Source organism: Emys orbicularis, chromosome 1, assembly GCF_028017835.1.
Source record: "Emys orbicularis isolate rEmyOrb1 chromosome 1, rEmyOrb1.hap1, whole genome shotgun sequence".
NCBI classification, from domain to species: Eukaryota; Metazoa; Chordata; order Testudines; family Emydidae; genus Emys; species Emys orbicularis.
The window spans coordinates 194,441,164-194,466,590 of record NC_088683.1 but is presented as its reverse complement, the minus strand read 5'-3'; positions in this window follow the sequence as shown (position 1 = coordinate 194,466,590).

Below are 25,427 nucleotides of genomic sequence, written 5' to 3'. Positions count from 1 at the left end.
GTAAAATCAGAATAAGCAATTATGTTTCTCAACTCGATAATTAAATGTAAAACATCTGACATGAATATTTTCTACACAATCTACACAAAATGTGCCTTAGCTATAGCAGTATTATCAAACTCAGATCTTCAATAAACATGAGTCAGGCCCTTAAAAACAATGATATTATGAAAAAATGTATTTCGGGTTATTTTATTTGCCTTCTGGTTTTTCAGTTTTTACGGTATACTCGAGTCACATTTTCAGGTTTCGGCCTGAAAACAGGGTTAGAATATATATATATATATATTTTAAATAAAATCTGAAATTCTCATGTAATCACTTGTTTCCAGAGCTGGGATTTGAAGAAAAACACTAAGGGCTAGACCAAAGGGATTTAGGCCCCTATCAATTTAGGAACCTAAGACCAATATTTAAATCCTCAAAACCCCCACTCAGCTACTATCTAACCCTGTAGGTGCCTAAATTCCCACTGATAAAGTTCCCTACATGCCTGAAAATTTGCCAGTGGACATGCAAACGGCTGCCTAAATCCTGACACCCAGCACATCTAAGCCTGGAGGGATCCTCAAACTAGGTGTTCCTTTGCCTATGTTGCCTGCAGTCTGGTAGGTGCTTCAGAGACTGTCTAGCAGACCCCCTGCCCCAAACCCACTAGGCTTGAGACCCCGAACTGCAACATCTACACTGCTATTTTTAGTGCACTAATTCAAGCTCCACTGGCATGAGTCTATCCATCCAGGCAAGGAGGCTTGCTCCCAGCTGAAGTGTAGACATACCCTTAGAGATCCGGAGAAGGAAGGAACTTGAGACACTGGATCCAATTCAGCTTTGGCATATGCTAGTTCACCACCTGATGATCATTTTTAAAAAAGAAAACAGGACACATACCACCAGGCTATCCCATGTGTTTATTACCACAAATATTCAGAAATCATTTTCTTATGTAAATTTGAAGGAGGAGATATGGTCTAATTTTTAGAATATGGGGCTAGGAGTCAAGAATTTTGGGCTGTTTTCTGAACACTGCCAAGGAAGTGCTGCATAACCTTGCATGAACACTTAACTGCTCTGTACCTCGATTTCCTTACCTTTATAATGGCTCTAATTGGTGTGAGGCTTACTTGATTAGTATTAAGGACTCTGTTAAGACCTTCAATAAGAGACATACAGGTTTTTCCAATCTATTAACAAATCCATCAGAGAGTCTTTGTCTAGCAGATAAAATAATGACCTTTTAGCGAAAACAGGTCAACTAGAGCTTCAGTTTGTTTTGCACATCTCTAACTAAAATGTCACTTTTAGATCAGTATGCATATCATAATGAGATCCTCACTCATTAAGACATTTGTATTCAAAATAATTGCAGAAGTTAACAGTTGATACCCTTTGCTGCTTCCATAGAATGTACATTGGTATTATAAAAACAGCCAATTTTTAATTTGCATGAGTCAGTTCAGATTCAAGTGCCTTTCCAAACACCTAGCATTTTTACCCTGGGTGATCAGTCAAGGCCTGGATTTTGTATTTGAACACACTGCAGTCATCCAAAGGGCTTTCCTTAGGCACCTGAGAAGTCTCATGCTGTGGAAAAGCCCAGAAGAATTTGGTTCACGTCTGCATTCACTATAAATTGTTTTAACGTGTGTTTTGACTTTTCTGACATCTTTAAGCTTCGGTGAAACCTAAAACTACTTAGGGCCCACAAAAGGAAGAATCTATTTCTTCATTCAGAATAAGCTATTTATAACCAGGTGCCTTCAATTCTGACTGTCCTGTCTAAGGAGAAACAAAATTCTATTCTCAATTAGATGTTGGTTTCCCTGTTCCCAGGAGCATTGTACTCTCAAAGAGCGAGCTGTTATCACTCCAACTGTGGGGTGAAAAAAAAACAGTTAATTATACCAATTAAATGGTGTGAATGTCATTTCTACATTTCATTCTGTTCCAGGTCAGTAAGACTGCAGCTGGAAAACAAAGACATAACAACCTTAAAACAAGTTTATTGAAACAGTCCTTTGTGAATTGTCACAGGGGAAGGAGAGGGCACTGCACAAAATCTTAAGTTCAGAGAAGTCATAATAACAGTCTGACTGACAAAGGAACTGACAAAAGCCAGGGAATTCACAGAGAGAATTGCTATTCTATTCTTTTCTGATCTGACTCTGCCTAGGCAATACAACATGTGTGATACATCGTGTCTGCTTCTGTTTTTAACCCTTGCAACAGTCAGATGCAACAAAGTAAATTAAGAACAGAGTGGCAGCTGTCAATTAATGTTGATTTATTTTCAATTATTTTAATTTCCATACATAATTAGTTTTATAATTCCCTTTAATAAGCTTGAAAATGACACTTCTCCCCTTATGCATTTTGGCCTCCCTTCAACAAATACTTGCACCTCCTCCTAATTTCTAATGGAACAGAAGTCAATGTTTCTACCTTTTGTGCAGTTTGTCGGTACACTAACATAAGTAGCATAACATAGTGTTTTGAGCATGTGTCTCAGAGCCTGGACTTTCCAGGTTCTAATCATGGCTTGCCAATTACTGTGCAACACTGGAAAATCATTTATCCTCTTTGAAGGTGTGAGCAGGTGGTGCTTCCAGAATAGTTAGCATATACTCCACAGTAGGGGTCGGCAACGTTTGGCACGCGGCTCGCCAGGGTAAGCACCCTGGCGGGCCAGGCCAGTTTTATTTACCTGCTGACGCGGCAGGTTCGGCCAATCGCAGCCCCCACTGGCCGCGGTTCGCCGTCCCGGGCCAATGGGGGCGGCGAGAAGCCGCAGCCAGCACATCGCTCGCCCGCGCTGCTTCCCGCCACCCCCATTGGCCTGGGACAGCGAACCGTGGCCAGTGGGGGCCGCGATCGGCCGAACCTGCCGCGTCAGCGAGGTAAATAAAACTGGCCCGGCCCACCAGGGTGCTTACCCTGGCGAGCCGCGTGCCAAACGTTGCCGACCCCTGCTCCACAGGTTCAAAACTGCACATGCCCCAGTGAGCCAGCAGGGCTCTATTAGCCCAGCCAGTTCCAACTAATCTGCTGAGTGGCTCAACAGAAGAATTTAGCCATCCAGACCTTGCCTACTCTAGGAAAAATATCCAATACTATCTGCAACTTGTGCTCCTGAAGCAGTGCTGAAGTAATGTGAACTGCTATTGCAGCAAAGAACAGTGTACAGCACTGTTTCAGAGATATGGTTAATACCTACCATTTAGTATTGTTTCTCCTCCTTGACCAGATGAAACTTTATAAAAAGTAGTGAATACAAAATAAGTGACAAATAGCAGATAATGTCACCACTGCAAATCTCCATTCTTCCTGCGAGAGACTCAGGAGAGATTGGAGGCAGAAGAATTCCACAGCTGTATATGGTAAGGGAATGGGGGTGGATGCTGGTGCCCAAAAGAAGCAGTAGAGTTGCAAATTGCAATCTGTGCAAATGCATGAGCACACATGCATACAGATTGATCAAACTCGGACACTGTGGTCAGGAGGAGGAGTGTCATAGGGAAGCTTTTTGCTGCATGATTAAGGTGGTTGAGGTAGAAGTGTGAAAAAGAGGGACCCTCTCTTCTGCTACCTTCTTTCTGAATGAGAAATTGGGAGGGACACTTAACAGTAAAGGGCAGAGTGGTAACTGGGGGAATCACTTGGTAAACCCTTTCCTGTTTTGTTCCCAAACACCACACCCCCTGCTTACTCAGCAATTGACTTTGCGCCCCCTCCCCCCACCCTCAAACAGGAGGGTTACTAAACTAAAACAAGTGGAGGGAGGGATAGCTCAGTGGTTTGAGCATTGGCCTCCTAAACACAAGGTTGTGAGGTCAGTCCTTGAGGGGGCCACTTAGGGATCTGGGGCAAAATCAGTACTTGGTCCTGCTACTGAAGATGGGGGCTGGAGTTAATGACCTTTTAAGGTCCCTTCCAGTTCTATGAGATAGGTATATCTCCATATATATATATGAAACCACCCTTTCCCCCTCCTGGTTGAAAACTTCCCCCATTCCTCTGAAACACCTTTGGATGCTTAGAGTTAGAGCTGGCTGAAAAATTTCCTCTGGGGTCAGTACTTTCATGTTGTGAGGGTGTCTATACTGAAGCCAACCACCTGTGACAATCTCATCTATTGTCCTTGCAGCTGAAATAGCCAAGAGTCTCTCTGCCACTGAAGTGAGTATGATCAAATGGGCACCTTCCTAAAGTAGCCATTCTGGTATCCAGCATGTTGGTGGCAAACGTAATGATGATAATGGGAAAAAAGAAATCAACAAAACTTATAGAAAAATGCTATTTTAATTAAACCAAAAATGTTTTTCAGAAATTTATCTGTTTTGATGAAAATTTCACTGGGAAGACTTCTCGGGTATTTCTGATCAAAGCCACAGAAAGAGCCATCTACCCATCAATAACCCACTGGGTAAGGCACTCACATGGAAACCTGGGCTTAAGTGCCTGCTCTGCATGGCTGAGACTCCCACATCCCCTGTAAGTATCCTATCTGATGGGCTATTGGCTATTCTTTAAAAGAAATCAAAAGGTCTCATTTTCATTTCACATCAGAACAAAAATTAATTTTGAAACCCAGTTTTATTTATTTGTGCAATGGGATTTATTTTTCTGGCTGGCCCAACACAGAATCATTCTCTTCCCACCTTCTCTCTTCAAAGCCACCTCACCCAGCTCTGGACCCACTCACATCTCAAACTTTCAGACTCAGGACACAAACTTCACCCCTGGCCACCCGCATCTCTTGTGACTCAGAAACCTCTCTCTAGTCTCAGAATTCTCTCCTCCCACAAGAGGCCTTCATCAGGCTCAGAAGTCCCCCTACATTCCATCCTCTTCCCAATTGTTGTGGTGGTGCTGTGTAAAATTGTAGCCTAATTCCTGTCTATTTTTGTTGGTTGTTAAACTTCATTTCATCCTATTTATACTGTACAGCCCAGCCTGACTATTCCAAATGCATCCACCATCATTTCCTAGAGCATAGTTGTGATGCTGGTAAACCAAGTGCCAGCTCTGGCCAAGGCCATACGCATTAGCTATGAACTGACAAACTCAAAGCTAGAAACCAAGCCAGCTCACCTGGATGTTGGTTGTGTTCAGAATAACTATGAGTTTTATAAGAATGTATGTAACGTGTAGATTCCATGAAATGCTTGTAAGTTGCTGTAATCATAAGTCTCACTTGTAATGCCTGTATTCCATGCTATAAAGAAATATGTAAGTTTTGCTTTATAATTTTGAAAATATTTGCTCTGAACTTGTGAACCCAGGCACAGGGATCATTCCCCCCACCCATTAAGGAGGCCTATCAAGATTGAACATGCCATTAAGTAACATCACAATACAAAGGATTGGTGAAAGACCCTATCACATCTTGGAAATGCTACGTGCAGGGGAGCTCATCTCATGGATGGGAAAGCTAAATTTAAAGATGAAACAGTGATATCTCATCTCATTGCTGTTTGAACTCTTACAGAGCCAGAGACACTAAACTAAGGCAGAGATGGCCATTGGTTGCCCCGGGTCCCTCCTGAAAGACATTTTGAATTGACAGATTTCTGAATCACTTTCATCTTTAGGAATCACTGATGGTAATTCATTTGTGTGTATATGTTTGCATGCGTTAACCTGTAAATAAACTTTCTTATTTTTTCCTAGTTAATAAATCTTTAGTTAGTTTGTTATAGAATTGGCTCTAGTCACTGTCTTTGGTGTGAAATCTAAGGTACCAATTGATCTGGAATAAGTGACTGTTTTTTTAGGACTGGGAGCAACATGAATATTTTGTGATTTTTGGTATAAATCACCATTCACCACTAAGTCCAGTTTGCCTGGGTGGCAAGATACACTGGAGAGCCTAAGGGAACTGTCTGTGACTCCATGGTTAGACTGTTATAGTGATCCAGGAATTCACATTTGTTACTGAGTTGGTGAAAACTAATTATAGAACATACCACCAGTTTCAGGTGTCTGCCTGAGGCACGTTCTTATGGTTGTGAGCCACTCCAGACAGCATGACAACAGTTGCCACATATTAGTTGCATTCCATAGTTAGTGCTCAGTTAAACGGTATTTGGGCTGTCACCTTCTATGTTCCTGTAAAGAGAGAAGGAGTAGTCAAAGTGGCTTGACCTGATAGCTTCTGAAGGTGAATTTCCTTCTCAGATTCAGTAGTGTCACACCTGTGGAGACCAGCACAGGCTTCATTAAGTAAGTATTAGGCAAGCCTATAAAAGGTCCTTTCCTTTGTGAGTTGAATGTATGCAGTTTCAAAATCATGTTGCTGTTGTCATTTTTTCTAAAACATTTCTCCCATTTAATGTGATGTATTTTTTTCTAATTAAAACTGACGTGTGCAATTATTACTGATTCATTAATGAAAATATTTCAAAGACTTTTTGAAGCTAGCTGAAAACATATTTTTGACAACTGGGAGTACTAAGAGAACTAATTAAGGAAATGGAGCAAACCTTAATGTTGTAAGGCTAGGTCTGTGAACCAAGTTACAGTTATTATACACAATGCGTAACAGTACTCACTTGGGTCCCACTCCTGCAATGAGCTCTGTGCAATAGAGGTGGTCAGGATTTTTTGAACAAAAAAATATTGATTCATCTTTTTGGGGGGAGGAGATGTACCAATTTAGGTGAAATTTGTGCTAGGAAAGCTTTCTCAGGTCCAAGATAGAATTCCTCCCAATATGAGAGCTCATTCTATCCTGTAATACCTGATAGCCCAGCAATTATGAGACTCAGCTGGGATGTGGCAGATCTGGTCTGATTCAAAGCAGAGACTTGCACCTGGAGCTCTCATGTCCCAATGGCATATCACAACCAGTAGCCAATAGAGTAAGTCTCTGTCTTTAGCCCAATTAATATTTAATACAAAATAGAACAGCTCCAGTAGGAGACATTGGGTAGAGCAGTGTTTTTCAACCTTTTTTGGGGCAAAGTAGAGAACAGAGACTGAATCAACAGAACCAACAGTTAGTGCACTTGTAAACTTTGGGTGGGCTTGAGTTTACTTCATTGCCCTTCTCCAGTGCCTAATAAACCCAATTCCCATAGAGGGGAGGGATAGCTCAGTACTTTGAGCATTGGCCTGCTAAACCCATGGTTATGAGTTCAATCCTTGAGGGGGCCACTTAAGGATCTGGGGCAAAATCAGTACTTGGTCCTGCTAGTGAAGGCAGGGGGCTGGACTCACTGACCTTTCAGGGTCCCTTCCAATTCTATGAAATAGGAAAGCATCTAAAGACCCAGAATTCAGTCATTGACAATTTTCAAAAAGGACTGAACAGGGTCAACCTCTCCACAATCAAGTCCAAAATAATTTAATTCTTAAGTACCAACTTTAAAAAACTTAGTATAAAGAAACAAATTATAGTAATAGCTTAATTTTTACAATACAACATTTCTACTTGATAAGCTACATACATTAAAATTGTATAAAAACACAAAGAAAACGAATTAAATCTAAACAGATCAGTCCCTACAGAAACAGTGAAAAGAAACTCAGAGTATCCAAAAGCTTAGATTGAGTTCACCTGAGTCTCAGCTACAGTCTTTGATCACCAAAATCTATAGTCTGCTGAGTCAAAAGAAACATCTTCCCTCCACTTGCTTGTAGAAATTTTCAGTTTGAATCCACGCAGACTCTTTCTCCTCCTCTGCTGAAGTCACTCAGTTAGCTAGTCAGCTAACTAGTTAACCAACCAAAAAACCTGTTACAAGAAAAATACAAAACAGAGAATAGAAAAATAAATAACTCTTTCCCCATCATCACATTTAAATAAGAGAAAAGTTGGTGAATCACACTCATTAAGACAATTTAACAAAAACGGATTGGCAATCAAACATTCAAAGTATAGAATTAAAATAAATATTTTCCCCTTCCTATTTCCACTTTCTATAATGAACACTGCCAGGGCTTCTCTGTTGGAGATGTAGCAACATCACTAACCTGCTGCGAAATGTTTCAGAGTTGGGAGGAAACAGCCTGCTTTCTGTTCCTGTGGCTCAGCTTCTCCCAACCCACACAGTGCAAATGGCCATCTGTAAAGCAGCTGCCCTGACTATTTGCCCTCATGGCATCTGAGTCCAGCAACAGAGGACTTACTGAGCATACCCAAAACTATCACACCCAATTCCAGAAACTTCTGAGTGTGGAGGGCTAGTTGTGCCTTGTCTAGCAACAAGGACCCAGCCACAACTCATTACACACACCCCCAATAAATGTCTTAAGGAGATATCTCTCTATTAGGCACATGAGTTATACACTCATGTGGGAGACCTGGGTTCAAGTCCCTGCTCTGAATCAGGCAGAGTGAGGACTTGAATGTGGGTCTCCCAATTCCCAGGTGAGCACCGTAACCCTTGGGCTATGTGGGAGGGGGGTGAATCTCTGTCTCTCTCCCTTCACAAAAAACACCAAAAGGCCTGTTTTGGCCTGATGCAGATTGGGGAATTTTTTGGAAATCTCGAAATTTGCACAGGATGGGAAAGCCATTTGCGGCCCAGCTCTACTGTGCAGGTGAACACCAGCTCAAGCTCACTGTAGGATGCAGAACCCAGGCTTTAGGGCCTCGTCCTGAAGGCTTCACTGAGGAATGAATTTCACCTTAAGGGCTTCGTCCTGCCCAATGAAGTCAATGGGAAATTTAAGTTATCGAAGTTCCACTGGAGGCCATTTAGATCTCCTGGAGCAGGCCAGAACTGGGAGGGCATAAAGGGGACTTAAAGCAAGCTTAGCCCTCCCAATCCCATTTCTATGAGTTCACTGCTTCAAGAGGCACAGACCAAACTCTTACCCAGTGTTTGTTTAAAAAAAAAAGGCAGTAGATTAGCACATTACTATGCAACAGTACAAGGAACTTTAATACTTACACCACCTAGTAAATCACCTGATTGACTCCATCTCAGTTTAGACCAAACTGACCTCTGAAGATGGAGCTGAGGTCCATCACAGCATGTCTGATTCCCCAAAGTTAACCAATGAGGCAACAGAAGCAAACCACAGCAAGACTAGTGCTGCTGCTGGCAAAATTTGTTTACAGTGTCAGCTCATCTATTCAACTTGTCACTCAAGAGCTCAGTTCACAATACAGATACGTGTGAGACTACCAGTAGATCAGTGTAGGATTAATTCAGTCTAACATATCTGCCAGGCTATTATGTTATGTTGCAATCATTCCTTCTCCTTAGGCAAATGTGGGGCATTTTAGGTGATTTTGTACTTTATTTGTTTTTGTTATTATGTGTAGCTAATGTATTTGTATTGACACTTTACTTACAGTTAGTAGTTAAAATTATTTGGCGTTCAGTCATGAACCTGCTTGAATATACATGCAGGGGATTAAGGGGGCAGACAAAAGACCCTTTTACTCCTCTGCACTGGCTACTCACATCAGCAGGTCAAACAGCAACACAAAGGATGGAGACAAACAAGGATTTTTTAGGTAATTTGTAACTAAGACATGTACCTTTAGAAAGTATTTTACTTCTGCTGTGTAATTTGATACAGCACAGATGATGGTATGAAAAACTCACTTCACTTGTGATTTACTACCATCACAGAATGGTAATGGGAGGGAAATTTTAAACTCACTTCAATGATGCGGGCTTGAAATTTCCCAACAGAACTGAAGCTGGAGCACAGTATCTTTGATGCTGTTTTTTTAAAGCTATCTGGGAAAGTGCTGTGAATTTGAAATGAGAGTTCCTTCTTTTTCTCCCACTAGCCAATCAGTGGTACAAGAAAAGTAAAGCAGAAAGCAGATGGCCACAGTTGTTTGTTTTTTTGCTTTGTTTTATTTGTTGTTGATTTTTATTAAACAAGCTCCACCTTTACTGAGTGTGAGGAGTTTGCACTAGTCACAGGCATTACTAGAGTTCAGCTGCCTTACATCTTATTTTCATGTACCTGCTACATTTCATTCATCCAAAAAATTGCATACCAATTCATAATCTTGGGGAATGGCATGTTTTTCTTAGAAAATATTTATAATTCATCACACCCAGAACTCTAGGCTCAGCCAATCAGTTTCCAGGCTAAAAATACTTCCTTTTAATATCTATCTCCTATCTTGTTGCCGGATATGGAAAATTAAGAGCAAATGCAGGCAGCATATCCATGGCTAGCATCACAGTTGCCTGAATTCCCTGTTATGGTGTCTTTCTCTATGGCCTGCTAAATGCCACTGGGCCAAAAACGCCCCCGTGGCAGCTAGGTATATGGCAGGATCTAGGGACAGACGCAACTCTACGCTAGGCCTGATACTATTCAACGTTTTCATCAATGATATGGAAATAAATACAAAATCACTGCTTATACAATTTGCAGGTAACACAAAGATTGGAAGAGTGGTAAATAATGATGAGGAAAGGGTAGACCGGGCAGTCATACAGAGTGATCTCACTCTGGAACCATTCAAACAAAATGTGTTTTAATATAGCCAAATACAAAGTAATACTTCTAGGAACAAGGAATGCAGTCTATTCCTAAAATAGGGGACTGTATCCTAGAAAGCAGTGACTCTGAAATGCATATAGGCGTCGTAATGGAAAAACAAATTGACCTGAGCTCGTAGTGCAATGCTGTGGCAAAAAGGGCTGGTATTATTCTTGCATGTAAAAATAGGGGGTTAGAGCATAGGAATAGGGAGATGGTTTTACCACTGTATGCAGCATTGGTGAGACCGATACTGGAATACTGCACCCAGTTCTGTTTTCCACATTTTATGTTAAAAACTCGGAGAGGGTGCAGAAAAGACCCACAAATATGATTGAAGGTCTGGAAAAAATGTATTACAGTGAGAGACTTAAAGAGCTCAATCTGTTTAGTATATCAAAAATTAGATTAAGAGATGACTTGATTACAGTGTATAAATTACCTCCAGAGGGAGAAAATACCAGGTACTAAAGGGCTCTTTAATCTAGACAGACATAACAAGAATCAATGACTAGAAGTAAAAGCCTGAAAAATATACACTAGAAGTTAGGCTCAAGTTTTTTAATAGTGGGGTTTGATTAACCATTGGACCAAACTACCATGGAAGGCAGTGGATTCTTCATCAGAAAATTCAGAAATTCTAAATTTTTTCTATCAGCTCTGGAAAAAAAAATCCTCCATGGGGTTGACAAGACCTTGTACATTTATTGAGCCTCATGTCTGCTTGCTTTTCTTCAGTATTTCTCAGGGACACACAGCCGATGCTAACAGCGCGATGCTAACAGCGCTTAGCTAACAATTCTGCGTCTTTAGTCTTTCTGAAAATAAGTACTAAAGTTCCACACCACTATCCCAGCATGTAACCCTCATTAAAGGGTCAGTATTTCCATATTTTAGGCAAAAAAAGCTATAATTACTTTCATAGAGTTCTTGGAAAAATATTTATCGAGTGGCAAACTCACAGTCTAAAATTGTGCAATCAATCAGGCACTGAGGTAACACACAAAAGTAAACTTGCAACATTTATGAACTGTTAAAAACCGCTGGTATTTCGGGACTGGGGAAATATGTTACAGTCCTATAAGCTGTGTTTTTCATGCTACACGGTAAAATATTAAAACAATTTATTGAGGTTCTTCACCAAGAAAAAATAATTTTGACAGCAAATCTCTCTAGTATAAGTACTTCTTCCACTCTTAAAATGGGTTTTGGCCTTGGTTGTACTTGCTTATTCCTAAGTCTCCATAATCATAAATCTTGATTGCTATAATTAACATACACTTAAGCATTACTTAACACACCAGTAACAAAACTTCATCTACTAATTTTGAACAAGCTTGTCTTTATAGGCACAAATATATCTAGAGTAACATGTAAATATGAACAAATATGTTTTTTTTTTCATAGACTGTATTCCACTCCATACAATTCTTTCTTCCTTTGTTTTGTATAACATATATAAAACACTTAAAAAAAAAAAAAGAAAGGTGAGACACTTCCAGGTCTACCATCTTCCCAGTCCCTTCCTGGCTGGTAACTCAGTTCAGTTGTTCTACCTGACTTTTCCCCTCACCCGGCCCCATTTTTTGTCTCCACCTCCACTCAGCCCATCTAGCTACCCTTACTTCTAGTTGTCAGCTCAACACTGTTGTTTCTGATGTCACACAGTTATCCCTAGATTCTCCAGTTATCCAGTGGATAGGACATCTGATACTTTTAATTTCCCAAACAACACTTCTACTTATCCTGGGTTTCTGGGCAATAGGATTTTTCCAGTTTGGAATTTTAAATCAGGGATATAATTGAATTGGAATTAAATCAATAAGTTTTTATAGAAATCAAAAGGATTTCCACAGAATTTGTTCTACAAACTTGTTCTACAGAATGCAGTACAAATGATACTCTTTATTTTTTTTTAAACTGTACTTTAGAATTTAATAGAATTTTTTTCTCTAGGATTCTATAGAAATATATACACTATACTAAATTTCATAGGATTTAGAAGATTTTTTTTAAGAATTCCTTTTTATAGAATCTGATTGTTTTTATCACTATTCTATACAACATTGTCATAATGGATTACAAAGATAATTCTGTATTTATTTACAAATCTGACATCAAATTAGAACATTGTCATGTGTTTGACAAACTCAAGGAACAATCCTAACAGACACACACACACGAGATAATTATCCAACAAATATTTGTCTTTCCCCTCTCTCCAACAGCTTCTCCACTGGAAAAAAATTAATTCATTTTGATGGATTCTTACCGTCATCACCAGCTTTTATGTTTGCTTTCCTCTAGAACAAATCCTCCTACCACAAATGACCTCCTTGAGACACCAATATATTCTATCAACAGTCACTCCTCTCTCCAAAAAACATGCAACTCCTTGTTTTTCACCAATGACTCTGTTTGCCCTTCATCCAAGTTTCACTCTCTAAGGTCAACTGCCTTTCAAGAACATGCACATCCCAAAGACTCTACTGTTCTCCAAAGAAAGATGAGATTTCTATTGCAAATGGGTGATTTTCAGTTATTTTAATCAGTCAGATCTCAGATTATTACCAAACCATGTAGTTTTTACAATACAGAGTAATCTATTAGCTTTCATTGTCCCATTATCTGTATCCATTTTCAAAGGAAGGAAGTACTGAATAATACTGAGATGAGAAAGATGAGATTTCTATTGCAAATGGGTGATTTTCAGTTATTTTAATCAGTCAGATCTCAGGTTATTACCAAACCATGTAGTTTTTACAATACAGAGTAATCTATTAGCTTTCATTGTCCCATTGTCTGTATCCATTTTCAAAGGAAGGAAGTTTTAATAATACTGAGAATTAAACATGTGTTGAATTGTTCTTATCTTGCTGTTAGTCTAACTTTCACCTAGTTATCTACCTAAAAATCCTTTTATAGATGCAAATCCACAAATTCCGCAGTGACACAAATATAATTGTATTGTTGACGACAGCCTACAGACCAAGTCAGGAACTCCAACCTTGACTATCTGAGTAAATAAAATAAGGAAGCATTTTTAGAGAGTCATTGTTCTTTAATCCACTGTGATTATAGAGTGTAGGTTTCTTCAGTCAAACAGTCTAGATTTTGAAGTTTATAACGTCTGTTCGCTTAGAGAATATCTTTAATTAAACTTTAAGACTGTGTCAAACTTTCATAATAGTTCTCATTACTTAATACTTCATGATTTTTCCCTGTGTCATTGCCCTTTTCCACTTCATCTTCTTTTATGCATGGTGATATATAGAGTCCCATTATCTCACCTTGTGTTTAATTATATCCCCTGGTGCTTAATTCTTTGATATTTTTTTTCAGAAAATGTTTCAACCATTCCTATTACTGTCTGTAACCTGTTTAGTGTAGATGTGTTTATAATAATACAAGGACTCATCTGCAAAAACCAAAGATGGTAGATATGAAACATTGAAAACATGCAGGTAGGAGGGATGATGTTTGGGTAAGATCAACTAAAACAAAACACAAAATTCTTCCCCAAGTTACAGATGCTCAGGATCTGGCTTACTCATTTCAGCACTATATTATCTAATGTCTAATGGCAGAAAGGCCTTACATTAGGACTCCTAATGTTTTAAAGATAGCGAGAATTTTTTCATAAATATCTCTAGTGTAGACAAGGCTTTTTTGTAGGGGACAGTGAACTACAGCTGCCTTACCTCTTCCCACAAATGGAGCAGTGGGAGAGGAACTGTTGTGCTTGGATGACCTGGACTGGTTATTTCTTTTTCTACATCTACCTTTGAGTACACAGCAATTAAAGAAAGACATGGTGTTTCTGATCCAAGACAGTTCCTCATTGAATCACAAAGGGCCGGTACTCCCCATGATGATGGATGTGGAGACAATGGCCCTGATTCAAAGACTATTGAAATCAAAGAGAGTCTTTCCACTGATTTCAATGGGCTTTGGATCAGGTCCATTAAGAAGATATGAATCCTATTTTTAGGATGGGGGATGGAGGGGATTTGCTTTGTAGCACTTTAGAGAAATGTTTACATTTTTAAGCTTTTTAATTATAAAAATATTTCTATTAATAGTTTAATTTGTATTTTCCCTCACTAATATAACACCACTGACCACACTAAGTATTATACCCAACCCTGATTTAATTAATTTTGAGCATTATCTTTGTTATTTTATTATATACCACACACACACCTACAAAACTCCTTCTGTTAGAGGTATGAATCATTGGAAGTGTTTAGAATTCAAGCAAACAAGAAGTTAAAAGTAGATCATCATTTAAATGATTTATTCTGATGTGAATTTTCTCCAAGAGGAAAGAACATTTTGTTTCACATAAAAGATCCATTTAAAAAAATACCTTTGAGAGTTTAGTTACAATTTTGGACTGCCTGGAAATAAAACCCTACACAAAGATCAAATCTTAAAACTTGTTTTTAAAACCTTGTCTGGAATGATGACACCTAACTGATCAGGCAAATCAAACTTCCCTGTTTCTAGGTCTCTCTAGTTGGAATGTTGATAGCTGTAATTAAAAAAGCACTTAACTCTGTAGTGTAGTAGTTAAATTCCAGCAGCAGCAGTAGGTTCAACTGCATACTGGTACCTTTGTGATAAAGTGTCTTTGAAACATCCCATTAATAATGCAAAATGTTCTTTTGTAGAAGTTTCCATTTGAATTGACATTGTATTTTGAGCAGCCTTACCTCAAGAGGAGCTTCACATATGCTGCTACTTGAATATAGGAAACCTCTTCCATACGAGTAATTGATACAGTTTTCTGAATAGCGTAAAGAAATGTCTCACTTGGTGATCTCTTAACTTAGTCCTAAATTGATCTGGTCCAGTCTTATAACCGTGACTTAATTCAACACCATCTGAATGTTTCTATCTAGAAAAGACCCAGGACTTAAAATGGATTAACCCTGACGTGCTTTATGAAGGAAACTAGTATTTGAATGTGCAATATAACAAGCATTATGGATTGGAAAGGAGAAGTGTATTTGGTGAGGAGGGTGGGTTACGTATGTGTGACAGATCCATGTATATCCTTAGAATTTCTGATGCCTTAGTTCTGACTGGCACTTAGTTCTACAGTCGTGCTCTGGGTGAAGGCCACACACTGCTCCATGCCCTTGAATGGCATGGTGCATTGGCTTTCATATTCACCTTTCTCTACCATCCCTGACGACTGATTTCCAGTTCTCATGAGAGCGCCAGTGGAGCAGTTTTACTAGATAACAGTCAATAACCCAATTCTGCATAGGTTGACCAGGCAGCAATTATGAAAAATCGGGACAGGGGGTGGGGGGCAATAGGAGCCTATATAAGAAAAAGACCCAAAAATCGGGACTGTCCCTATAAAATCGGGACATCTGGTCACCCTAATTCTGCATGAATATTTTAAAAATCAGGATATTACTTATTTGCCTCTGTAAAAAACTTTAAAACCCGTGCCTGAAAAAATGCTGTGTAAGTGACATATTAGTAAACAAAAAGGGGTATTTATTCCTCTTCTGCAAGTACAAAGAAAACAAAATACATAAATACACCTTGATTAAAACAGAGGGCCAGATCTTGCAGTCTGGCTCAATTGCACACACCATAGATGATGGTAGTACAAGTTGTGCTATTAGGGCATTAAAGCTCACCTTTGCTATCTCCTGATTCTAGAGTTACCATGTTCACAATAGAGCCTTTCACAGTCCGAAAGAGCTTGAAACTGGTATGATGGTATGTTCACAGCATACACACAGACAAGTTAGATTTAAAAAAAAAAACATCTCTCTTGTGTCGGAGAAAAACTGAGTTCTCACTCTTTTGTTTCGGTACAGCAAGTCAGAAGCTTTATTAACTTTCACAATTGTGCAGAGGGAGAGAGCTAAGCAGGTCTCTCTCCCTGGTAACTAATTACAGCAAGCATTTATACCTTTTATTACAGAAATAATGAGGGACAGCTGCATTTTGTTATACATAAGCCATTTTGATATTTTATTTCTTAATTGTTTTGACTTTTGCTAACATACAATATTTTTTATACCTTATTTACACAAGGTCTTCTACACCTTATTTATACAAGGTCACAATAACTTTTTACACAGTACTTTTTCACCCGCCTCACACAATCCTCGCTTCTACAAATCTCGCGTTATTAGGGCTACAGTTAGCCTGACTCTTGCTAACAAACTGTCATGCATTGCAGTTCTTTTCTGACAGTTCCTTTTTTGCTTCCACACTTGCTGGCAGGTAGCAATGTAACATTATTTTATTTCTTAGACTTTAGAATGATTACACACAAGAATCCCAAAACACACAGAAAAAACAGGCTGCTCATTAAGGTAGAAAAGCATAGCTGACCCCACCTTGCTTTAATGTGATTTTCCATACTGACTCTGATTTCACTTTCCTTGAGAGCCCCCTACAGTGCAAGCAAGACCAGGAAACATCCCTCAAACACAGTCTTCAAGTGATACTGAAAATTTGTACTTCCAGCACAGTGGACATCAAAGGGTGGGGGGACAACAATGCAGGAGCCTCTGTGATTACTTTGTGTCACTAAAGGATCCCCTGTAGGCTGATATGGTATCTCTCAGACTGAGTCCTGTAGGATGTTACATTTCCTTTGTAGAAGGCCTTCTAATTAGAGTTTAAACAGAGAACAGATTTCAAAATTAGTTTTAATTCTGGTTTGGAACAAAAACCCAATCGTTTGAAATTCTCAAAAGAAAATTTTTAAAATGGGTTTGTTCTGTTTAAATTTTGAAATATGTTTTATACTATAATATATAATACAAATAATAAAGTCTAACTGAAAAGTCATTTTGAAAGGAGAGCATGAAAGGCTTCATTCCAAAAATGTCAAAACATTTCAACATTGTCTGATTTTTGTTCACCCTGAAATTAAATTTCAGCAAAATTGACACAATTTCATGAAGCTTTTTCCTTTTGACAGAACTTCATTTTCTGTTCCCATATAGTTGTCTCTTTTCTAACCTATATAGTCCCAGTCTTGTTAATCTCTCCTCATAAGGAAGCTGCTCCATTCCCCTGATCATTTTTATTGCCCTTCTCTGTATTTTACTCGGAACTATTGGCAGGTTCAAATATCCCACCTGCAGCTGGGTGCTTATATTGTTAGATATGAGATCGACACCGGAGTTTAACCAGTTTTTCAAACTAGCTCTATTCATAATCTCTATGTTACCTTTGCTTTTACAACACTAATCATCCGACAGTATGCAACATTAGTATACTGATTGCTGCACTTGGCGGAAGTCAATAAATAGCCCTGCTCATATTTCTAATTACACCAATGAGCTATTCTTCCCATAAACCAAGTATCTCTAAGTAATCTGCATCTCTAGGATTTAAGAATATCCCTTTAAAAGAAATCGGTTCATTTGAAAGTATCATTATTTTGTTTCTAATAATGCTTTTCCCTGACATCAAGTGCCAATTGTAAGGAAGATTACAAAATGCATCAGTGATTACATGAAAAAATTCTCTAAAACACACAAGTAGTTACTACCATTTTTGCGTGTGTGACTCCTCACACCAACAAGATAAAAGTGTGTAAATTGCAAATGTTTTCAGCAAAACTCAACTGGATTTTCCATCTGTCGGATCATGCATATCCTCAGCAGTAGTTTGGTTTGGTTTGAATATTAGTATGGTTTCAGTACATCATATTGTCTTTTTTTTTTTTCTTTTTGCATAAAGGGCACTATAAAAGGCAAACTGATTGATGGGTTCCATATAAAAACATAGTGTCAACACTACTTTTTTATTTTATGTCCTAATTTTAGGTAATTGACATTGTCAGAAAGCTGAAGTAGAGTAAAAAACACTGACTGCTCTTGCAATTTTTAAATAATTTATTATCTGGATCCTGGAGGAACACTTTTCATTTTCTTAATGAAGAGAATTTGTTACCCAAAGACTGTAAGTGGAATGAGATTCCACAGAGCGAGGAAAGATTTAATGCACCAGTATGGTAAGCTAACAAGGAGAAAGAAGAACTTTGCTGCTTTATATGTTTTTTTCTTTTGCTGAAAGTAAATTGTAAGTTTTTTTTTTAATATAAATGAAAGGGTTTACTTTCTTTATTTAATCTGTTAGATATTCTGTGCTTTACAGAGAGCCAAAACACTAAAATTGTTAAAAAATATATTAATTGCCACTTACAAGCAAACCTACTAATGCAAAAAAAAAAGGGGCTCAATATCTTTTTGGTGATAAATATGTTTTAATTGACTATTTCTCTAAATTGCAAACATCTAGGCCAACATTTTCAAAAACAGGAACTGCAGGTTAGTCTCTTAAATCCATATTCAAGCACCCAAATAAATGGCCAGACTGTCCTAATATTAGATTATTTTTTGAAAACTTGGCTCTGTTGTCTTGCTGATTTTGATGAGACCCTCCTTTAAGTAGTAAGGTATGCTTCACCTATCACTCTTAGCTTACCATGCAGTGTACCAACGTTAATCTTCTTTTCTATCCACTTTACATTACAGCACATATACTTTTCCTTCTATTTTATTCTAATTTTATTTTGTTTTATTTGTTTCTCTTTGCTGCTGCTTGCAGACACTAAATAAACCTAACAAAGAGACCAGTCTTATTAAGCATCATCCATTCTTAGGAAATTGCCCCCAAGGGTATGCCTATACTGCAGCTGGGCTCAAGCCTCCCACACCAGGTAGATAGACTCAAGCTATCAGGGCTTGAGCTAGCGAGCTAAAAATAGCTTGGACCGAAGTTTGGGCTCTCAAGCCTTTGGGACCCCCTAAACTTGAAAGCCCAAGTTCCAGCCTGAGTTGGAACATTCACAATGTTCTTCTTAAGGCACTAGCTCAAGCTCCGCTAGTGCAATTCTTTACCCAGGATGGAAGGCTCGCTTCCATAGGCAATGTAGACATAATCCATTTGGGGACACTTTGGGTGAGTACAATAGGTTGGAAGATCAACTCAGCTAAGCAACCAGGTTTTTTGTTGTTGACTTGAGTGGTTGCTGAACACAGTTTAATTAGATATTGAATCTAAAAAATGAAATGCCACACACTCAAACAAAAGAGAAAGGAGGAAGTGCTGTCAAAGAAGCTACAAACGTTTTCAAACATAGGCCCTAATCCTGAAAATATTTACATATGTGCATTGACTTTTATGGGACTACTCACATGAGCAAGCATACATATCTACAGTATATAGGAATTGGATAGTACCTCTTTAAATATGCAAGCCCTCTAATGGCCTTACTGTCTTCTACGCTGCAGAAGCCACCAGAACCGTCGGTTCCCTCATATTATGCATGTTGCATAAACAGCAAAAGACACAATGGGTATGTCTACATTGCAATTAGAAACATGCTGCTAGCCTCTGACAGCTGGCGCGGGCTTGTGGGGCTCAGGGTAAGGAGCTGCTTAATTGTGGTATGCATATTGGGGCTCAAGCTGCAGCTTGAGCTCTGGGACCCTCTGTCCTTGCAGGGTCCTCGAATGTGGGCTCCAGCCCGAGCCTGAACGTCTACACCACAATTAAACAGCCCCATAAACCCAAGCCCTGTGAGCCCAAGTCAACTGGCATGGGCCAGCCAGGGATTATTAATTGCAGTGTAGACATACCCATAATCCAAGAGTCTTTGCAGGATAAGAGCCAAAGATTCCTAAACTCAATCTTTGCTTTTTCAAAGTACCTTCCTAAAATTCTACATCATCTTAATATGTCTCCTCTCTCTCACTCTCTAAATAATAATCTAGTCTTTTCTCTAACTCCTATTTTCATGTCTGTATCTCATTTCCCTGCACCAATAAGAGATAAAATTTAGTTTTTGTAAAATTCCTTTAAACATTCTAGCATTCTTATAATTTAGTGGCGAACATCGTAAGAGTAAAATAAAATAAACAAATCAAAAATAATACTTTTCTGAAAATAAAAAAAATGCTTACAACTTTGGCAATTTCATTCTCTACGTGATTCACTTTTTTGACAGCCACAGCAAGTCTCAAAGAAAGTGTTTGGCTCTTGTTAAATGCTAGCTTGGTTAATAAGAATCTCTAATTCCTTTCTGTCTGTATTACAACTATTTAGTATGTCTTTGGCTCCTCAATGGACCATGGTGTCTTAATATCTACAACACACAGCATTTGTTTCTGCTCTTTGATTGGATGCATAAGTGCTGGAACTAGGGGGAACTAGATACCGTCCCCCCACCCCCACCCCTCCCGGCTTGAAGTGGTTTCCATTATATACAGGGTTTACAGTTTGGTTCAATGGCTCTTAGCACCCCCACTATAAAAATTGTTCCAGCATCCCTGATTGGATGTCAAACTGTTAAAAACAGGAGGGAATACTAATATTTTAAGGTGGCCACTTGGACAATTCTGGTGTGAACCCACCTGAATAAATATTCATGAGACTTCCACTTTCCACTACCATTCTTGTAAAGAAACCCAAACCTTTACACATATTTGAGGGAAATAATTTTAAAATATTCAAAAATACCACTGAGTGAATGGTTTGGTTTTTTTTAAATCTGTGTTCATGGATAATTTTTTGCTGTTTTCAAACAAATTCTAGCAATAATTATGCAATTTAATATTTCTGGGAGATGAGTTGGTATTTCTTCTTTAAATAACTTCAGAAAATTACACACAAACATTCACCCTCCAATATGTTAAAACTGTGTGGCAGTTTCATATGTAGTAAGTTAAAGACTAGTATGGGAAGTTCATTATCCACTTTTCTTTTCCCTAAAGAGACAGTATGGCCAAGGAAGCTGCAAGATGCACATAAAACAAATGTGAAAGAAATAAAAGTATGGAATAAGATGTATTATTAAGGCACAATGCCTTAGAGCAGTGGTTCCCAAACTTGTTCCGCTGCTTGTGCAGGGAAAGCCCCTGGTGGGCTGGGCCGGTTTGTGTACCTGCCGCGTCCAGCAGCTCCCATTGGCCCGGAGCAGCAAACTGCGGCCACTGGGAACCATGATCGGCCGAACCTGCGGACGCGGCAGGTACACAAACCGGCCCAGCCCACCAGGGGCTTTCCCTGCACAAGCAGTGGAACAAGTTTGGGAACCACTGCCCTAAAGGATCTTGAACATTGACTGTTTTGCCTTCTGGGCAGCCCAGGGAAGACAAAGTAAAACTAAAAAAGTTCAAGAAAAGATACAGTATTGTGAAGGTCAAAATGTATCTCCAAAGCTTACAAATAGCTTTAGTATAAAATTGTACTCTTCCTGTACATGGAGGACTTGACCTTCTGAGCCACTTCAGAATGTCTACTCTTCGTGGCAGAACTGAGGAAGTTTCATTACTAGGTAATGAACATACACCTTTTCATTCCATTTAGAGCATTCAGGTATGAGTGAAAGCAGGGGAAGTCAGAAACCTTATGATTCAAGGTCTACTACAGCAAATATATAGCCTCATGTTACAGTAAGAAGGGAAATGGTGCTCAAATTGGGATTTAAATCAAAATACAAATCATAGGCTGTCCCACTAGTTTAAGGATATTTTAAAAAACTGTATTTGATCCTAAGTTGAAGTCTCCTACTTCCCATGTTTGTAAGACCTAGGAGTGTCATGGGAACAGCATATACACTTGGGGTCAGGTAAACCCCACAGTAATTTGATCTTGCCTTGCTCTTCCTTGCTACACTCCTATTCTACATACAATAAAGTATGTTGAGATACTGAAGATTAAAAAACAAATTTATAACATAATGCAAGAATATTGCCTAAAACAATTGGTTTTCTCTAGGATTCAACATTTCTCCCAGTTTTTTCAGTATAACTCTAGTGCAGGAGTCGGCAACGTTCGGCACGCAGCTCGCCAGGGTAAGCACCCTAGCGGGCCGGGCCAGTTTATTTACCTGCTGACACGGCAGGTTCGGCCGATCGCGGCCCCCACTCGCCGTGGTTCGCCGTCCCGGGCCAATGGGGGCGGCGGGAAGCCGCAGCCAGCACATCTCTCGGCCCGCGCCGCTTCCCGCCACCCCCATTGGCCCGGGATGGTGAACCGCGGCCAGTGGGGGCCGTGATCGGCCGAACCTGCCGCGTCAGCAGGTAAATAAACTGGCCCGGCCCGCTAGGGTGCTTACCCTGGCGAACTGCATGCCGAACGTTGCCGACCCCTGTTCTAGTGCATATGTATCCCATACTTAAGACATTGAGGGATTTTAAAGCATGCAAGAAAGAGGGTAGTATTTCCAGATTTCTTTATCCTGGGCCATGTCCATTAACAACTGTACTTTCAAGGTCTATTTATAAGCCTAATCACTGATTTAGTCTTTGCCAATGCCCAGCAGTGCTTAATTTGTAATGAAAGAGGTGCCAGGGCTCAAGCAATTTTTAAAAAAATCATAACTGATGCAGCAAGGCTAGAGATGTCGGGGCTATGTACTGCCAAGCCTAGAGGTGCCAGGGCTCAGCCCTGGCACAAATGAAGCTCTAAAGCCCAGTAAATAATGGATTGAATGCCTGAGCACAAATAGACACGTGCTAGGCCCTGAAGTTATGTAACTCTAAAGCCTGGTTGGCACAATTATTTTCCGATCAAAATTTTTCTCTATATTTCTGGTTGCTAACAGCTATTCATCATATCTCCACACATAACCATGTTAGACAAAAACAGGAATTGAGTTCTTGGAATTTGTAAAGCAGTAAGAACATGGAGAAGGGGATGGCGGGGAGTGGGGCGGGAGGAGATGACTGTTAAGGAAATACCAGATGGATCCATTGTTAAAGAAACATAACCTTTTATTTTATTTAAGGTAACTTCATTCCATTGCAGGAGGCAGAGCTTCTTGTTTTGTCTATGCCTGTTATAACCAGATTAGAAAGCTGTGCAATTAAAAAGGAGTTTGGATAACTGAGTTAACTATAACAGGGTCATGATCCTGATGTCCATTAATTGTACTGAAAATTCTCTCAATTATCTGAAATTATTCATTGCCCCCCATTACATTCAGCTAATTGAGGTTGTACGCTAGTTTCTGTGTAATCTTCATTAATTAAAGAGGTCAGTTTTGTTCACTACAAAAACAGAGGCTCTGTTTCTTGCCTGCATATAACACCATATAAGAGCTGTGGAAGAGAAAGAGTTCTCACAGAAGCAAACACGGACATAAATATCCCAGGCCAAGGTTCAGAATGATCACAAAAATACCTACATTGTAGATGAGGCGGGTATATATAATTCTGCCTTTAAAAGGTACACATTATTATTATTATGTTCTTTGTTGCTAAAGAATTGATTCTACTGTTTTCTTTGGCCCTGTATTTAGCTCCACTATAACTGAACAAGACATCAGAGCCTCTGCCGCATCTTCACACAATACAAAACAGATCACTTTTACAAATGATATGGGTATTCCAATCACACTTGAGAGACAGGAAAACTCAGAAGACAGCCCCAAGCACTGAATGAAAAGGAAGATGATGCTTCAAAGGAATGTGATTCAGTTGCTTCTTGAAAAACCCCAGAGGCCTAAACTTGATTTATGCCATCCTGCTAGAAATTCTCTAGGTGATGCACTATTTCCCTGACATGGCTTCCAGACTGCAACTGTTCATGAGTAACAGTTTCTCCAAGCAAGAATCTTAGATGAAAACGGACGAGTCAATGACCCACAGACACAGATGAAAAACAAGGGATTCAGGAGGAGCAGCTGAAGAAAGTCCATCTTAATACCAAGTTTGAATGCATCGTTACCAAATACCATGTAAATAATACAAATCTGTCAGCATTAGTGCAGATAATAAAAATATATTTACCTGATAGGCTGTAGCAAATCACCTTCTTCAGGATGCAGCATACCAGTTTTACATACCATGTGGGTAGCAATGCACAAATCACCAGACTTAGCCGTCACTTAGTTTTGTAATTGTGTCTTTTGAACAATATGACAAGTTAGTGTGGGAATGTTCACATATTGCAGTATATTGCTGGTACCTAACTACACATTTTTATTATTCATATCATACTAATGGCCAGAGGCCACAACTGAGATCAAGGCCTATTATGCTAGGGCTAGATTGTATTATACACACACACAGTAAGATAGCTTCTTCAAAGGGTTTATAGTCTGTATAGCCAAGGCAGGTAAAGAATGGGAGAAAGGAAGTATACTACTATCCTCAGATTACAGATGTGGAACTGAGATACAGTGATTTGCAAAAGGTCATAGGGGAAGTCTGGGAGAGAACTAAGCGGTAAACCCAACTCTCCTAAGTCCCAGTCCAGTGTCTTAACCACAAGACCAGCCTTCCTCTCTACATATATGCCTGTAATAACTAGGTCTGAGCAGAGCTAGTTGGGAAAAAAAGGGGGGGGGGATCACAACATATCCTCCCGCACCACCACCGTTGTGTTTTTTTTATTTTATTTTATTTTTCAAAATGTTCAACCAGCTCTATAGTTAATCAAAAAATAGGATGATTTATTCAGAAATAATTCCCATTTTACTTTATTGAAACATCAAAATTCAGAGAATTCCAACCATCTAATCAGAAAGAAAAGAATCAAGTCAGTGGTTTAACTCTGAAACTAGATCCTTAATGCAGTGTATCTCTATCTTCCTCTCATCCCAACACACGGAGTTGTAGGCAAGGGCCACTCTAGCTATAGGTGAACTTGGCAGCTGCCTAGGGCAGCAGATTTCTGGGCAGTTGCCTAGGGTGGCTTATTTGGCTAGGGTGGCTTCCGCCATGATGAAGGGGCAGCAAATTAGTCATCCTAGGCCTATTGGGTGAAGTTTTGCCTGGGGGGCAGATTGTCTTGAGTGGCCTGATCCAAAGCCCATTAAGGTCAATGAGGGTCTTTTCATTGACTTCAATGGACTTTGGGTCTGATCTATAGAGATCTGTGCAAAACATTGTGGGACAAAAAAGAAACAAAAACAAAAATAACTGAGTAAATGTTAACTTTTCGTATGTACCACAAGACAGAATTCA